Below are 15,682 nucleotides of genomic sequence, written 5' to 3' on the forward strand. Positions count from 1 at the left end.
AGGGTTTCACCGGGTTAGCCAGGATGGTCTCGATCTCCTGACCTCGTGATCCGCCCATCTCGGCCTCCCAAAGTGCTGGGATTACAGGCTTGAGCCACCGCGCCCGGCCTCTACTCTTAAATAGTAACATTTTTTACCGAGCAGGGTCCTCTTATTCTTTAGTCACAATAAGCACAGTTCCTGGGGCCTATAGACTTTTCAAGGACTCTCAAACATGTTTGAGATATAGAAAACAAAATATATTGACTTCAAAAAAATTTAAATGACAAAACTAAAATTCACAAACATTTAATCAAAGGTCTGCAAAATATATGTTAACTAGACAGTTTCTTTTTTTTTTTTTTGAGACGGAGTTTTGCTGTGTCACCCAGGCTGGAGTGCAGTGGCACGATCGCGGCTCACTGCAACCTCCACCTCCCAGGTTAAAGCAATTCTCCTGCCTCAGCCTCTTGAGTAGCTGGGATTACAGCTGCCTATCACCACATCTGGCTAATTTTTTTTTGTATTTTTAGTAGAGATGGGGTTTCACCATGTTGGCCAGGCTGGTTTTGAACTCCTGGTCTCAAGTGATCCGCCCGCCTCAGCCTCCCAAGTGCAAGGATTACAGGCATGAGCCACCGCGCCTGGCCAACTAGACGGTTTCAACTCAGCATAGTAACTTCAGATGTGAGATATGGGCTCATTTTAACATGATGGAGTATCCTATAGCAGGCATATCTGGGGCCTGTGGAAGTAAAGTGAGAATGGGGTGGATTATGGAGGTTTGATAGTTTCCTGAGTTTCAATTTTTCTACTATGAGCATGTATTATAAGACGAAGAAAAAGTATTCAATGAATGTTTTGAAAAAGTATGTAAATAAAAAAACCTTAGGAAAGATTTGGGGTGAAGAAGTCCCTATTTTCTCATCTCAGTAAAGGCTTAGGGACAGTCCTCTGTCTTATGGAGTTAATTAGAAACAAAAAGGAAACTCACTGGAGACATGTATTTAAGAGTTTACTCATTCTGTGCTGTTCTCCAAGTTATTTCCATTTAGCAGTTTAGGATAAATCTGTGTATTGACACGTTGCTCTCTTTTTCCTTCATGGAACCATAAAATCATTGAATGTTAGAACATAGAGGGAGCCTTCCTCCTTGCTGTCACCTTCTCTTGGCGGTCACAGTGGGCTCTCTGAGCATGGGAGAGCCCAAGTTAGCCGCAAAAGGGCCAGGCTCAAATGAGCTCCATTGCTGCGTGGTAGATGGCGGAGGTGCTACCAGAGGAAACAAGTGTCTTGCTCCTGGCAGAGAGGCAGAGTCTGAGTCTATGGATTGGGAGACAATGGGGTTCTCCTGGTGTCTATGCTGTTGTCATTCACAATTACAACAGCTGCTCTTCCCTCTGCTACATGTGTTCACTCACACATGCCCTACCTTTACACACATGTGTGTGCACATGGGCACATTTTCTCTCCGCCTAGACAGCTGGCACCTCTCCCCCAGACACAGATGCCCAGACATTTCTGCTGCCAGCCAACTCACTCCGTGGCTCTGCTCCAACTCGGCTAGAGCAGGGCAGGGGGCTGTTCCTGCTGCCTCTTATCTTAGCCAAGAAGGACAGTGGCTGCTGTTAGGAGAGGGGGTAATGAGGGGTAGAGGACAACTGGTCTTTGAGGAGACTCCCACCCTTTTTTCCTTCTCCCAGTGACCCCTCCTCCTTTGGCTAAAGGACTGGAGAAAAAGCTGTCCAGTCAGAATCCCTCCTGTCAACGATGAAGGCCCAAAGCCCTACCCACACTGAACCCCTCAGCCCCTCGCCTGACAGATCCTGAAAGTCAGCTACAACTGTTGGTGTCTCAGGCTCCCAGCTCTCCCATTTGACCCTGAAAACCTCCCCAGTCCCCCATCCTGGGTTCTTTTGCATGTTGGAATATCACGTGCTGATACGGCGTTCGATGATTATGCCTCTCAGTTGATAAGCATGTTCCATCTAGAGAATGTCTTGTGTATTTTCTTAAAAGTTCTTACCAGGGACTCCAAAGGGGGTCCCTTTCGAAAAACTACTCACTGAGTGCAGTGTTCACTGTTCGGGTGATGGGTTCACTAGAAGCCCGTTATGCAATATACTCATGTAACAAATCTGCACATGTACCCACTGAATCCAAAATAATTTTTTTTTTTTTTTGAAATGGAGTCTTGCTCTGTCACCCAGGCTGGAGTGCAGTGGTGTGATCTTGGCTCACTACAACCTGTACCTCCTGGGTTCAAGTGATTCTTCTGCCTCAGCCTCTTGAGTAGCTGTGATTACAGGCACCTGCCACCATGCCTGGCTGATTTTTATATTTTTAGTAGATAGAGGGTTTTGTCATGTTGGCCAGGCTGATCTCAAACTCCTGACCTCAAGTGATCCACCCGCCTTGGCCTCCCAAAGTGTTGGGATTACAGGTGTGAGCCACCGCACTCGGCCAAAATAAAATTTTAAAAATGTAAGCGTCATACTTATTCATTGATTGTCTCTGTTAATTAATTATTTCCTTTAACTTTGAGAGGGTTGTTTTAAGATTTAAATATATATTTGCTTCTTAGTCTGTGCCTTGTGCAAACTAGATGCTCAGTTATTATCAGTGGACCAATCTATTACTCACATGCACTAAAGATCAGTAAACCAGGCTGGGTGCAGTGGCTCACGCCTGTAATCCCAGCACTTTGGGAGGCCAAGGCAGTTGGATTACCTGAGGTCAGGAGCTTGAGACCAGCCTGGCCAACATAGTGAAACCCCATCTCTAGTAAAAATACAAAAATTAGCTGGGTATGGTGGCACACGCCTGTGGTCCCCGCTACTCGGGAGGCTGAGGCAGGAGAATCACTTGAACCCAGGAGACAGAGGTTGCAGTGAGCTGAGGTCGCGCCACTGCACTCCAGCCTGGGTGACAGAGCGAGACTCTGTCTCAAAAAAAAAAAAAATTCAGTAAGCCAACCCCACCCCTGAGCTAACTAAATTCTCCAGCTAGACTGAACCTGCCTATCTCACCTATATCATCAAATTCAGCCTCAGCCACTGCCCAGCCTGGGATATTGGGCAAACTTCTTTGCTTCTCTAGCCTTAGGATCCTTGTGAAAACAGGCTGAGCTTGATAATGGCTCTAAGCATTCCTTACAGCCGATTAGATTCTATAACTAAGTGCTTTTATAGAGTCTTTGTAGCCTCGGTTCCTCAGTCTTCTGGAATTAAATCACCGTTGTCCCTTGCCACTTCTGTATCTGCACAACAGGGAGAAATCAGGGAGAAGGAGGAATAGAGGGATGTGGAGAATCTTCCTTCATAGCAAGGAAAATGAGCAGCCTGGGTACTAGCTCTAAAAGGGAGTTCTACCCAAAATAAGGAACTCAGTGCATCATGTGATGTATACTGCCCAGGGGGCTCTGAGTATGTAAATCAGGACAGGTATGTGTATATTAGGGCAAATGTGTGTACTCTAGGAACCTTTGCACCTGTCAGTGGCCTCAGGCCTGTTGATGTTCTCATTGTTCATGTGACTCCTGGTACCCCGAGGGCCTGGGCCTGGTTGTGCGCTGCTTTCACAGCCTCCTGGGGTAGGTCTGTGAGTCAGGAGGCATGTGACTCTTGGTGGTTTTGTGTACCTGAAACTGTGTGTTGGCCTCATCACTGCAGGAAGTTCAGGTTCTTTGGCTGGCTTAGTGAATTACACAGGAAACAGTAGACATGGGCTGGCTGAGCTCCCCTATGTTTTCGAAGCCAAGGAAGAGGGAAATGCCCTTCCTCCACTCCTAAAGGTCAGCATACTCTTCCCACAAAGGAGGCACACTATGAAAAGTCACCCTTGTCTCCTGAGGATGAGGCTTCACTTATGAGGCCCCTAGGGGGAAGTGTGTAAAGCCAAAGTCATTCCAAGATCTGGAGACAGGGCAAAGGCCGGTAACCAAGCACAGTAACCAGGCCTGCAGTTGGCTAAGCCCCAGAGTCACATCACCTGGAAAAGCTATTTTTATGTGCCAGACAAGACTGAGAAGTTGCCGCTGTCATCAGAGCCCAGGTTTCCCCTAACCCTGTCCCAGAGGCTGGGCCACTGTGACCCACCCATCAGGGAAGAACAGAGAGCTGGCCTTGCTCCAGGTAGGCCCTTTCCCTCCTCCTCCTCCTCTAGCTCTCTCCCCAACTCTGCTGTTGGGAGATTGCTGCCTACCTGTAGAGTTGGATTTCCTCCTCAAAGGGTAGCTTCCCAGCAAAGCCACATTCCTACTTCCAAAGCAGGGAGCTCACCAGTGTATACTTACGGATTTTTCTGTCTACTTTCCCTAACTTGGGACATCTGATTGTTCTGCTAGGCCATGCAGCAGTTCCTTTCCTGTCCTCCTGTGCATCTGAAAAAGGCTTAAGCCAGCTCTGCAGCTGAGCTCTTTGCATTTTCTAAGTCCCCCTTCACATACCCGAGGTCCGCTTGTCTTCATATGGTCCCCAATGTACTCTTGGAAAATTAATATGTTAGTGTTACAGCTCTTTGAGAATTTGTCTAGCAGGTCTTTGGGTCTTCACTGGAAAGCCCCTAAAAAAAATTAACATGTTAAATTCCAGGAAAAGCATCTCTTTATTAGCCCCCACTTATTCTTTCATTTATTCATTCTGCATTTATTTAGCATTGTCATTTTTCTATTGAAGATTTCATGCTTTTCTTATCTATTTCGCAAGTTCCTGATATATTAAGAAATTGAGGCCGGGCGCAGTGGCTCACACCTGTAATCCCAGCACTTTGGGAGGCCGAGGTGAGTGGATCACGAGGTCAGCAGTTCAAGACCAGCCTGGCCAAGATGGTGAAACCCCATCTCTACAAAAAAAATTAGCCGGGCTTGGTGGCACGCGCCTGTAATGCCAGCTACTCCAGAGGCTGAGGCAGAGAATTGCTTAAAACCTGGAGGGGTGGAGGTTGCAGTGAGCTGAGATCACGCCACTGCACTCCAGCCTGGGCAACACAGCGAGACTCCATCTCATAAAAAAAAAAAAAGAAAGAAATTGAGACCTTGTTATTGTACTTACGAAAATATTTCCCTGCCTATTTGCTTTTAGTTTTTTTGTTCTGTTTTGTTTTGTTTTTCTTTGAGACAGAGTCTCACTCTGTCGCCCAGGCTGGAGTGCAGTGGCATGATCTCAGTTCACTGCAACCTCTGCCTCCTGGGTTCAAGCAATTCTCCTGTCTCAGCCTCCTGAGTAGCTGGGAGTGCAGGTGAATGCCATGACGCCAGCCAATTTTTGTAATTTTAGTAGAGATGGGGTTTCACCATGCCAGGCTGGTCTCAAACTCCTGACCTCAAGTGATCCATCCGCCTTGGCCTCCCAAAGTGTTGGGATTACAGGCGTGAGCCACCACGCCCGGCTGCTTTTAGTTTTTTGTAAATAATTTTTACTATTTAGTAGTAGAGATTGGGTCTTGCTATGTTACCCAGACTGGTCTTGAATTCCTGGGTTCAAGCAGTCCTCCTGCCTCAGTCTCCCAAAGTGCTGGGATTACAGGCATGAGCCACAACACCTGGCCTATTTGCTTCCAATTTTGTTTATGACTATTTTCTTCTTTTTCACAGTCATTTATTCAACAACTATTTATTAAATGTCAACTATGAAAAACCCACTGGGCAAGGCATTTTGGAACCTGAGCTACTTGCCTTTAGGACACTTCTTCCCTCCTACATCTTAATTATTTAACTGATAGCTCTGAAAGCTTGATAGTATCATCACACCCTTAGATGACAAGGCTCTGGGCCTTATCACTCAAATCACTTAAGTTTATATATGACTCACGTATAATAAAAGCTAAAAATTAATAAAAATGGCCAGGCACAGTGGCTCACATCTGTAATCTCAGCTCTTCGGGAGGCCAAGGTGGGCGGATCATCTACGGTCAGGAGCTCGAGAGTAGCCTGACCAACATGGTGAAACCCCGTCTTTACTAAAAATACAAAAATTAGCTGGGCATGGTGGCAGATGCCTGTAATCCCAGCTACTCAGGAGGCTGAGGCAGGAGAATTGCTTGAACCCAGGAGGTGGAGGTTGTAGTGAGCTGAGATCATGCCACTGCACTCCAGCCTGGGCAACAAGCGTGAAACTCCGTCTCAAAAAATATAAAATTAATACAAATACAATATATAATATATACAGTTACAATAACTCAAATTAGTTAAAAAAATCACACAAAATTGACATATGAACACTTATTAATTAACTTCAATTTATTAAATAACAGAGAGAAATAAACCTGCCAGGCCTTGTGCTTATTGGTTAGTGAGCGTTTTCTTTTCTCTGTACAAAAGTCTGTTTGGGGACCCAAAAGACAACAGGAAGTAGCCTGAAGGTGTAGAATCTGAGCTGGGGGAGCTGCCTAGGGAATTACAGAGGCAAGTGTCACCAAGCTCCAATAGCCTGCTGTCCTCACTGTCCCTGCAAGAAGAGACACGCTAAGAGAACCAGATTTCTCACGTTGACATTTCGGGGCATCTTGATTAAAAAAGTAGTGACTTCCAGGACAAACAGACGTGAGTTCAAAGCCAGCCCCACACACTCTGACTGGATGACCTTGCGTGAGTAACTTAATCTTCCTGAGGCTCAGTATTCGCATCAGTTTTCTCTCAATGTGATGTTGAGACACTCCCCGTAGGAGTGTTTTGAAGATGAAATGAAATGATTCAGGTAAAGCAGTTGCACATTGTTTGGCACTGAAGCTCAAAAATTGTTAGTTCTATTTTATTATTATTATCACCACTATTACTATTATCCTATGTCGTGTGCCAGAGGCTGTGCTGGGTGCTGGAAATGCAGCAATGAATAGGACACATGGTCCCTGCCCCATCCCACCTCCAGGGATCTGATTGATCAAAGGAAGCTGAGTTTTTCAGCACCAAACTCAGCCTCATTACACACATGGTCTTATTATATCCCTTCCTGCATTGTCTTTTTGAGAAAAGTCACTTTAAATCCAGGAAAATTTTAGACTATGAATTATTTGAAGCCAAAAATTTAACTTAATTCTTTCTCCACTAAAGAGTACAATAATACATATTTAGAACACTAGTGAGTCCTAATAATCTCTTCTACATGTAGAAGGCTGTCAGTCCCCCAAGTACTTTCATACTCATTTCATCCTGGAAAACAATTAAGTTAGAGAAACAGACATTTTATTTTATTTTATTTTATTTTATTTATTTTTTTTTTTTGAGACGGAGTCTCGCTCTGTCGCCCCGGCTGGAGTGCAGTGGCCGGGTTTCAGCTCACTGCCAGCTCCGCCTCCCGGGTTTACGCCATTCTCCTGCCTCAGCCTCCCGAGTAGCTGGGATTACAGGCGCCCGCCACCTCGCCCGGCTAGTTTTTTTGTATTTTTTTAGTAGAGACGGGGTTTCACCGTGTTCGCCAGGATGGTCTCGATCTCCTGACCTCGTGATCCGCCCGTCTCGGCCTCCCAAAGTGCTGGGATTACAGGCTTGAGCCACCGCGCCCGGCCGAGAAACAGACATTTTAAAGAAATTACATAATGGAGAAGTGTTAATAGAGCCGCCTATGAAGTTGTGATACCTAGAAGATTCTACAAAAACAGAATTCAACTGGATATATACTTTGTTTAACTTTTTATTATGGAGAATTTAGATCATACACAAAAGTAGACAGATGAGCAGAATAGCTTACAGGTATCCAATCCCCAGCCACCAGCAACCCTATGACCAATTCTGCCCCGTTCACACACACACGTGCTTTCCCCGCGCCTGTGTTATTTGAAGAACATCCTGTACAGCCTGTCAATTCAGATGCGAATATCTGGTATGCATCTGTAAAAGCTGAAGATTTGAGGCCGGGTGCCGTCGCTCATGCCTGTAATCTCAGCACTTTGGGAGGCCAAGACGGGAGGATCGCTTGAACCCAGGAGCTCGAGACCAACCCAGGCAACAATCTTGGAAGACCTCATCTCTACAAACAAATTAAAAAATGAGCCGGAGGCCGGGCGCGGTGGCTCAAGCCTGTAATCCCAGCACTTTGGGAGGCCAAGGCGGGCGGATCACGAGGTCAGGAGGTCGAGACCATCCTGGCTAACACGGTGAAACCCCGTCTCTACTAAAAATACAAAAAAAACTAGCCGGGCGAGGTGGCGGGCGCCTGTAGTCCCAGCTACTCAGGAGGCTGAGGCAGGAGAATGGCGTAAACCCGGGAAGCGGAGCTTGCAGTGAGCTGAGATCCGGCCACTGCACTCCAGCCTGGGCGACAGAGCGAGACTCCGCCTCAAAAAAAAAAAAAAAATGAGCCGGGCCTGGTGGCAGGTACCTGTAGTCCCAGCTACTCAGGAGGCTGAGGCAGGAGGATAGCTTGAGCCAGGGAGGTTGAGGCTGCAGTGAGCTGTAATTGCACCACGGCACTCCAGCCTGAGTGACACAAAAAGAACTTATCTCAGAAAAAAAAAATTAAAAAATAAATAAAGTTTACACATTTTTAACAAAGCTAAAACACTGTTACACAGCTAAAATATCAACAGTGATTCCTAATACCGTCAAACAACATTCAAGTTTCTAATTGTTTCATAAAAGGACACCATTTTAATATCTGCAAGTGAGTTGTGGTTCTCAGAGAAGGAAACATAGGTAAAAGTAAAGAATTCAGTTGAATTGCAACCTCTTTAAGAGCAAATAAATTCTCCTTTGTATTCATTTAGAATGTTTGTGCTTCTTTTTACTGTTTTAAACAAAGCTGCAATGAGTATCTTTATACTTACATTTTTGTACACTTTCCCAATTATTTCCTTAAGAGTAACACCTATGAGTAAAAGCCAGAAGGCATGCCTTTGTTTTTTTATTTTGTTTTATTTTTGAGACAGGATCTCACTCTGTCACCCAGGCTGGAGTGCAATGATGCTATCATGGCTTGTTGCAGTCTCGACCTCCTGAGCTCAAGCGATCTTCCCATCTTAGCCTCCCAAATAGCTGGTACCACAGGCACACCACCACTCCTGATACTTTTGTTCTTTTATTTTTATTTTTTGTAGAGACAGGGGTCTCACCATGTTGCCCAGGCTGGTCTCGAACTCCTGGGCCCAAGCCATCTTCTTGCCTTGGCCTCCCAAAGTGTTGAGATTACAGGTGTGAGCCACTAAACACAGCCAGCACACCTTTTAAAGCTCTTGTTCCATACTATGAAATAGCCTTCCTAGGCACACTGTGTGAAAGCGCCCATTTTCTTTTGTTCCATGCACACACAGTCCTAATAGTATTCTCTTGATTTGCAAATGAGGATATGGAGTGGGGGGCACTGGATTAGGGTGGGCCCTAATCCAATGTGACTGGTGTCCTTATAAGAAGAGGAAAATTTGAACAGACAGAGGGAAGATGGCCATGTGATGCCAGAGGCAGAGAGATTAGAGTTAGGGTGCCATGAGCCAAGGAGTGTGTGGGGACATCAGAAGCTGGAAAAAACAAGGAAGGATCCTCCCCTAGTTGGCAGCATGGCCCTGCCAATGCCCTGATTTCAAACTTCCAGCCTCCAGAACAGTGAGAGAATAAATTTATATTGTTATAAATCACCTAATTTGTGATACTTTATTACCACTGCCCTAGGAAACTAATACAGATGGAGCGGAGTGGTTTGTAAAATAGGGAGGGGAAAAGATTTCTTGACACCATCTGCACATTTGCTGGGGATATGTCAGACTAACTCCTTTTAGGACACCAGAAGGCTGTGTTGGATCATGGGGAAGGGATGGGAAGAAGGCAGGCAGATAGTGCTATAGGACACTAGCTACCACAAGGGTGATAAGAATGGGTATCCTCTGGACTTCTAGGGGTACAGGATATCTGGGAGCAGACCAGGGTGAGCTGGGAGCGGAGGTGCAAGGGACCAGAAGAAACAAGGCTTCAGAAGAGCAGCTCCCTCATCAGTATTACCCAGGGAGTCATTTTGGGTACAGGCCACACTCCTGGGTTCCCCTACGGCACAAATTTCTACTCTTCTCACACCAACAACTCTTTTTTGAGATGGGGTCTTGCCCTGTCACCTAGGCCGGAGTGCAGTGGTGCCATCATAGCTCACTGCAGCCTCGAACTCCACAACTCAAGGGATCCTCCCACCTCAGCCTCTTGAGTAGTTGGGACTACAAGCATGCGCTATCACGCCCAGCTAATTTTTTTATTTTTTATTTTTGTAGAGACTGGGTCTCTCTATGTTGTCCAGGCTGGTCTCAAACCCCTGAGCTCAAGTGGTCCTTCTACCTTGGCCTCCCAAAATGTTGGGACTACAGGCATGAGCCATGCAGTGGGCCTATACTTTTTAGATTCCATACAAAGGAATACTATTCTGGACATTTCATGTAAATGAATAATTTAATATATGACCTTTTGTGTCTGGTTTTGCTAATGGATGGTACCGTGTAGTTCCTGGCTCTTGGTGTCCCAAACAAAGAACTGGACGTGACACAGATAGCATAGCAAAGCAAAAATTTGTTATGCTTAGTAACACTCCCAGAGAGGAGAGAGCAGGCTGACCAGCGAGTGGTATCAGTCCCAGTTTGTTACATTTCATGGCCTTTTATATGTTTTTTTTTTTTTCCACTTGCTCAACCTTACTTTATCTCTTTTGACCAAATTGCTTATCTTTACTGTTATTTTTTTGTGACCAAATTGCTACTGCAAGCCCTTCTTTTCTTATCTTGCATGTTTCAACTCACTGCTTACTCCCCTATGTACATACCGCTTACTCCCTTATTTTGTGTATTCTACTTCTGCTATTTTGCATGTTTTGCTTTTGCTACTGATTAAGCTAGCTTACGTCCAAGGATCCGCTTCACCTCCAGCTTACTCTGCTATTCTCCTGCCTCAGTTTCTTCCAACTTGCACAATGTTTTCAAGTTTCATCTAAGTTGTAGCTTGTATCAGAATTTCATTCGTGTCCAAGTAATATTCTGTTGTATGGATATACCATATTTTATTACCCATTCATCAATTGATGGACATTTGGGTTAGTTTTCACCCTAGCTATTATGAATAAAGCTGATATGAATATTTGTGTACATGTTTTTGTGTAGATATATGTTTTCAGTTATCTTGGGTCTACAACTAGGAGTAGAACTGCTGGGTTATATGGTATCTCTGTGTTTAATATTTTGAGGAATTGCCAAACTGTTTTCCAGAGTGGCTGCATCATTCTGTAATTCTACCAGCAATATAGAAAGGTTCCAATTTCCCCACGTCCTGTCAACACTTGTTATTGTCTTTACTTTTTTAAATTTTAGCCAGCCTGGTGGTTGTTAAGTAGTATCTCATTGTGGATTTCATTTGTATTTCCCTAATGACTAATGATGTTGAACATCTTTTTATCAGTATATTGGCTATTTGTAAGCCTTCTTTGGAGAAATGTCTATTCAAATCCTTCACCCAGTTGTAGCCGGGCATGGTCGCAGGCACCTGTAATCCCAGCTACTTGGGAGGCTGAGGCAGGAGAATTGCTTGAACCTGGGAAGCAGAAGCTGCAGTGAGCCGAGATCACCCCACTGCACTCCAGCCTGGGTGATGAGCGAGACTCTGTCTCAAAAAAAAAAAAAAAAAGTGGCTGGGCACGATGGCTCACGCCTGTAATCCCAGCACTTTGGGAGGCCGAGGTGAGTGGATCGCCAGAGGTCAGGAGTTCAAGACCACCCTGGCCAACATAGTGAAACCCCATCTCTACTAAATATACAAAAAATTAGCTGGGCATGGTGGCGGGCACCTGTAATCCCAGCTGCAAGGGAGGCTGAGGCAGGAGAACTCCTTGAACCTGGGAGGCGGAGGTTGCAGTGAGCCGAGATTGTGCCATTGCACTCCAGCCTGGGCAACAAGAGCAAAACTCCATCTAAAAAAAAAAAAAAAAATTCTGTGCCTATTTTCAAATCAGGTTATATGTCTTTTTATTTTTCAGTTATAGAAATTCTTTATATATTCTGGATACAAGTCCCTTATCAGATACATGATTTGCAAATACTTCTCCCATTCAATAGGTCCTCTTGCTTTTAAATGTTATCTTGACTAAGTATAAAATTCTAGTTTGCTAGTTATTTACTTCTTTTTTTTTTTTTTGAAACAGGGTTTTCGCTCTGTTGCCCAGGCTGAACTGTAGTTGCGTGATCTCAGCTCACTGCAACCTCTGCCTCCCAGGCTCAAGCAATCCTCCCACCTCAGCCTCCCAGGTAGCTGGGACTACAGGCATGCTCCACCATGCCTGGCTAATTTTTTTTTTTTTTTTTGGTAGACAAGGGGTTTCGCCATGTTGCCCAGGCTGGTCTCAAACTCCTGGGCTCAAACAAGCTGCCTGCTTCAGCCTCCCAAAGTGCTGGGATTACAGGTGTGAGCGCCCATGCCCAACCTGTTATTTACTCTTATACATTTAAAAATATTATTCCTTTGTCATCTAGCTTCCTTGATGATAGAAGTTGAGGGTTTCATGTCATTCATTGCTTCTCAGCCACTATCTCTTAGAATATTGCCTCTCTCTATTCTATTTTCTCCTTTCAGTACTTCAATTGGATGCATGTTCATCTTACTCAGTCTGGTCTTCATGTCTCTTAATATTTCCTTCATATTTTCCAAGTTTTTGTCCCTCTCTGCTTCATTCTGTATAACTTTTTAGATCTTGTGGGGAGGGGTTTGGCTTGTTTTCATTTTTGTATTTTTTTTTGGTTCACTAATTCTGTCTTCCATCCTATCTAATCTGCTGTTTAACTTGCCCATTGAGTTTTTAATTTTGATTATCATGCCTTTCAGTTTTAGATGTTCTATTGATTTATTTTTTCAAATGTCTCTCATCTGTTTTGATAGCATATGGCACCTTTGTCATGTTTTCAGTTTTATTTTCTGTAAACATTTTAAAATTCTTATTTTTTACTTTATACCTAATAATTCCGTTATAGGAAAATAGAAAGGATATTATGCAGCTGTTTCTTGGGTATGCTGGCATTTGCTCATGTAGGCTTGTTTCTGTGTGGTTTATTTTTTGTGTTTGAGCTTTACTTGTCCAAACTTTTTGTGTGGGAATCATATGTAGCCTGGGTTAACTGTAGCTCCTCCAGAGAAGCTTTGTGCAAAGCTTCTTCAAGGAACTAACAATCCACCGCTAATGTTTGTTCATGTTTGATCTTGTGTTTGCCCAGACCAGGCACAGTACGCATTCTGTTTGCAAATACGCCTGAAGCCCAGGATTGCAAATTCTCAGTGGAAATGTTTTTTCAGGCCCAGAATTATGACTGAAGCAGATACATTTTCCCTTTCTCCTCCTCCTTTTGCTGATGGCCAGATTTCTCCTGGTCCACTCCTCCTTGAGAGCAAAGCGCTTGGGGGCCCCAGCTTTATGCCAGGCTTTGGTTATCAACATTACTCAACAGCCGCCCCCTCTCCCCCAACCTGCAGCCACAGCTTCAGGGTTCTCATTTCTTTGCTTTGTTTGTTTGTTTGTTGTCCCTGTAGCTTTCCTTTCCTCCTCCGCCCTCAAGCTCTGCTATGCATTTAAAGGAATGTTTGTCATGCTTTAGGTGTTTGGTATTAGGAATACTGTCTGATTATCTAGTTCCTATACTGCCTGAAATTGAATCCAGGGGGAAATAGTACAGATACACAAGCAGATCATTTCTAGTGTTCTCAGCCCCACTGGAGCCCGTTATGGATCCATGTGCTTCAGAAGATAAGTTAACCAGACAAGATCAGGCATTCAGGGTGGTATGGCTGTAGACAGAAGATGAGTTAATCAGATAATGGAATTCCTATGCTATTAGATAATTGATGTATGACCTCCCTGGGTAAATTAGAACCTTGACCCAATCAGAATGCATTAGTTGTATTTTTTTAAAATGTTTTAAATTTTATTTATTGAGACAGGGTCTCAGTGTTGCCCAGTCAGGTCTTGAACTTCTGAGCTCAAGTGATCCTCCTGCCTTGGCCTCCCAAAGTGTTGGGATTACAGGTGTGAATCACCACACCCAGCTGTATTTATTTATTTATTTATTTATTTATTTATTTATTTATTTTATGTACTTACTTACTTTTAGAGACAGGGTAGGTATCTCTCTGTTGCCCAGGTTGGAGTGCAGTGGTGCAATCATAACTTGCTGCACCCTCAACCGCCTGGGCTCAAGTGATCCTCCTGAGTCAGTGCCCTGCCCCACTCCCAGTAGCTGAAACTACAGGTACATACCACTGTGCCCAGCTAATTAAATTTTTTGTTTGTAGAGACAGGGTCTCGCTTGGTTGCACAAGCTGGTCTCAAATTCCTAGCCTCAAGTGTTCCTCCCACCTCAGCCTCCCAAAGCACTGGGATTACAGGTGTGAAACTGCTACAGCACCCTAGATAGAATGCATGATTTTTAAGAGGGATTATATAGGTTGGCTGTGTCCCCACCCAAGTCTCATCTTGAATTGTCGTTCCCATAATCCCCATGTGTCCTGAGATGGACCTGGTGGGAGGTAATTGAATCATGGAGCAGTTACCCCCATGCTGCTGTTCTCAAGATAGTGAGTGAGTTCTCATGAGATCTGATGGGTTTCTTAGGGGCTTCTCCCACCCTTTGCTCTGCACTTCTTGCTGCCACCATGTGAAGAAGGATGTGTTTGCTTCCCCTTCCACCATGATTGTAAGTTTCCTGAGGCATCCGCAGCCATGAAGAACTGTGAGTCAATTAAACCTCTTTATAAATTACCCAGTCTCCAGCCGTTCTTTATAGCTCTTTATAGGGGTGTGAGAACAGACTAACAAGGGGTTTGAAGATGGGTAATCAGTGCTAGATCTTGCAAATGGCCAGGAGGAGGGATGTTAGTGACAAAGGTTTGTTTTTCCGAGACCCTTCAATCAATCACCCTCATGCTTAATTTTCCTACATGGAGCTTTAGGGGAAGCCATGAGGAACATGGTTTCTGACACATAGTAAGTGTTCAGTAAATATTTGCTGACCAGATATAGTGGAAGTGCCTTATCTTCTAGTCTGTTTGGTCTCAGCTGCAGAAGCGAGATGATGGGGAATGTCATCGTTTGGGAAGCATCACAATAAGACACACCCGTTGTACCACCACTATGGCTCTAAGGCCTACCACCTCCAGAAGACGACCTGTGGCAAATGTGGCTACCCTGCCAAGCACAAGAGGAAGTATAACTAGGTGCCAAGGCTAAACGGTGAAATACCACCAGGACTGGTTGAATGAGACACCTAAAAATTGTTTGCCGCAGAAGGCCAGATTCTGAAAAGGAACAACACCTAAACCCAAGAGGGCAGCTGTTGCAGCATCCAGTTCATCTTAAGAATTTCAATGATTAGTCATGTGATAAATGTTCTAGTTTAAAAAAAAAATAAATAAATATTTGCTGACCGAATGTTGAATGCATAACTGAGTCATTGTGTCACAAGACAACTCCCTAATTTTCTGCAGTAAGCTTCCCTCTCTGTTGATGTGACAATCCCCAACCCACAGTTGGAGAATAAGTTTGTAAAAACAGTAATATTATGCCTATAATTCCAGCACTTTGGGAGGCCGAGGTGGGCAGATTGCTTGAGCCTAGGAGTTTGAGACCAGCCTGGGCAACATGGCAAAGGCGAAACCCCGTCTCAAAAAAAAAAAAAATACAAAAAATTAGCCAGGCATGGTGGTGTGTGCCTATAGTCCCAGCTACTCAGGAGGCTGAGGTGGGAAAATAACCTGAGCCCAGGAAGT

General features: G+C 44.5%; 1 pseudogene; it reads left to right on the forward strand.

Annotated features, from left to right (window-relative positions):
* LOC108544882 (60S ribosomal protein L37 pseudogene) overlaps positions 1-15,272 on the forward strand; it is a 24,581-nt pseudogene extending 9,309 nt beyond the window's left edge.
* Positions 15,273-15,682: the final 410 nt, after the last annotated feature.

The sequence above is a fragment of the Rhinopithecus bieti genome, unplaced genomic scaffold (assembly GCF_001698545.2).
Source record: "Rhinopithecus bieti isolate Rb0 unplaced genomic scaffold, ASM169854v2 scaffold_26131, whole genome shotgun sequence".
NCBI classification, from domain to species: domain Eukaryota; kingdom Metazoa; phylum Chordata; class Mammalia; order Primates; family Cercopithecidae; genus Rhinopithecus; species Rhinopithecus bieti.